This window comes from Rhinopithecus bieti, unplaced genomic scaffold (genome assembly GCF_001698545.2).
Source record: "Rhinopithecus bieti isolate Rb0 unplaced genomic scaffold, ASM169854v2 scaffold_8873, whole genome shotgun sequence".
NCBI classification, from domain to species: Eukaryota; Metazoa; Chordata; class Mammalia; order Primates; family Cercopithecidae; genus Rhinopithecus; species Rhinopithecus bieti.
The window spans coordinates 1-2,689 of NW_016805832.1; the positions used below are offsets into that span (position 1 = coordinate 1).

The window sequence follows — 2,689 nt, forward strand, 5'->3', positions numbered from 1 at the left end:
CTGGAGTGCAGTGGCCGGATATCAGCTCACTGCAAGCTACCCCTCCCGGGTGCGCGCCATTCTCCTGCCTCAGCCTCCTGAGTAGCTGGGACTGCAGGCGCCCACCACTACGCCCGACTAATTTTTTTTATTTTTAGTAGAGACGGGGTTTCACTGTGTTAGCCAGGATGGTCTCGATCTCCTGACCTCGTGATCTGCCTGCCTCAGCCTCCCAAAGTGCTGGGATTACAAGCGTGAGCCACCGCGCACGGCCAGACATGGTAAGCTTAAGCAGCGTTAGCTACATCTACTGTTAATGTTGAACATCCATTCTCTGACCACTCCATTACCAACCTCAGAATTCTGCATGCAGGCACCCCCTGCCCTAGATTTCACAAGAGAGATCCTGTGAAATCCTGTGGTTTCAGGGTGGACGGAGGCCAGGCAACTGGAGAAATCAGAGCCTGGCCTCCCAAAGACCTGCTCGCTCTGACTGCACTGGGCACCCCTGGGAGGATCCGGCACCCATCTCCCTGGGCTGGAAGCCTTTAATCTGAGGGGGAGGCAGGGAAGCTAGACACTGGGACTCCCAAACTGGTGAACATTAGAATACCCATCCCCCTGTACTTGATGAGACCCTAGTCAAACCTCCTGACAAGATGACACGACCCCTTAGGGATCCGCGCCTGGGCAATGTTGGACAAGGGTGGAGCCGGGCAAAAGGACGACCAGAGATGGGCGGGGAAGGTTTCGTCGGTGGCTCCTTGGTCTAGGCTATGATTGTTCCTTAGGGTGCAAGAGTCCAATACTGGACAAACCCATGTTCTCAGACTTTATTCTTTTAATGTGGCACAGTCTTGCTGTGGTCCCAGAAGAGGAAAACCTTACTGGGCAGCTTCCTCACGGCAGCTGCTAACAAGAGCAGGGAACGGCTGTTCTCCTGGTCTTCCAGGTAGGCACCGCGTCCTTGGGCCCCCATAAAGGGTCTACAGCGATACTTGGAGTAAACGCCCCCCAGCTCAGGAACTCAGGATGTTTTCCTGGGGTGAGCAGGCATCTGCTTTCACCAAGTCTTGCATTGCCAGGGACAGATGGCTGAGAGAAGAAAATCGACCCACGTGGAACAGAAACTCACAATGCTATCCCTGTGGGTGAGGCTCGCAGGAAAAGTAGCCGCCCAACGTGGGGCTCGAACCCACGACCCTGAGATTAAGAGTCTCATGCTCTACCGACTGAGCTAGCCGGGCTCGCCGCAGAGAGTTTCTTCTGGATTTCTAGATTAAAGCACAGTCCGGGACCAGGAGACGTCGGTGTTGGTACTACACTGTGGAACACAGTTGCTCTGCGACAAGCGTCTTCCTCAGGCCTGCCCCAAAGGCGAGGCGCAGACCGATGCCCCCAACGGTGGCTGGATCCGGGTCCTTCTCTGCGTCGGAGGCCCACCCGCGGACGCCCCCAGCGTGGCAACTCCTGAGTCCGCTGGAGGCGGATGGATGGAACCGCTTGAGGCGACTCCGGGGATGTGGGACCCCGCCCCGACTCACGGCGGTGGAAGCGGGTCTGACTTGTGGATTCCTCATTCACGCGAAATATCTTTGCTGAGCCCCGACTTCGAGCCGAGCCAGGTCCCATGGAGGCAGCAGACCCTGGGCATCCAGCCCCGTCGGAGGGGGTGGCACAGAGCCGGGGCGGCCAGACTGGGGCAAAATATTGTTGTGATTCCTGCCCGAAGTGTGGGGGTGGGGGTTCGGAGGAGAGAGGGACTGCGGGAGCTGCGAGGCGCCCCGGAAAGAAAACCGTGTCCCCGCCAGGGGGAGGTGGGCTGGGCTGGGGTGCAGGGGGCCGGGAGAAGGTGGGGAGCGGCGGGCAGTGACGGCGGGAAGCAGACAGGAAACCCCCGCGACCCAGCGGCCTCCTGCGCTGGGTTCCGTACCTCGCATCCCCCCTGGGCAGGTGACGGTTTCCCGTTCCTTTCTAGGACCCTTGGCCTTTGCCACTGCTGTTCGGCTGCAGAAGAATCCTCTAGGTGGGATTGGTGGCTCATGCCTGTGATCCCAGCACTTTGGAAGGCTGACGGGATAGGATCGCTTGAGCCCAGAGGCTGGGGACCAGCCTGGGCAATATAGTGAGACCTCGTCTCTACAAAAAATAAAAATTTAAAAATTAGCCGGGCGTGGTGGCGCACGCCGTGAGTCCCAGTTACTCGGGAAGCTGAGGTGGGAGGATCCCTTGAGTTTGGGAGGTTGAGGCTGCAGTGAGCTACGATTGCACCATCGCACTCCAGCCTGGGCAACAGGGCAAGACCCTGTCTCAGAAAAAAAAAAAAAGAATCCTTCCGAACCCTCAGCACATTCATCTCCCCAGGTTCTAGTCTCCTCCTTGGCGGGGCTGTGGGGGGAACGGCTTCAGGCGCCCGGTGGACTCTTTTTCCTGGCTCTTCTGTTCTCACTCCACGCTGAGGTCCTATTTTTTCCAGGACCCCAGAGTTCAGCCAGGAGGGGGCGCTCCTTAAACCCTAGGTCCAAGGGTTAAGGGAGATGCCTGAGAGGGCTCAAGCCACATTCCTGAGAGTGGCGGGTGGGGGGGATGGAGTCTCATCTCGACTCACCTAGCTAGCCAGACTGGGGCAGGCTGTTATGCTGCCGTGCTGGTCGGGCCTTGGGGGAAGGCGATCCGGACGGGAAAACAGCAGTTTAAAAAAGAAAAGAGG

At 58.3% G+C, this 2,689-nt stretch overlaps 1 non-coding gene across 1 annotated transcript; it reads right to left on the bottom strand.

Annotated features, from left to right (window-relative positions):
- Positions 1 to 1,153: 1,153 nt before the first annotated feature.
- TRNAK-CUU (transfer RNA lysine (anticodon CUU)) lies at positions 1,154 to 1,226 on the bottom strand. Its single transcript has one exon. It is a non-coding gene; the product is annotated as a tRNA-Lys (tRNA).
- Between the last annotated feature and the right edge of the window lie 1,463 nt (positions 1,227 to 2,689).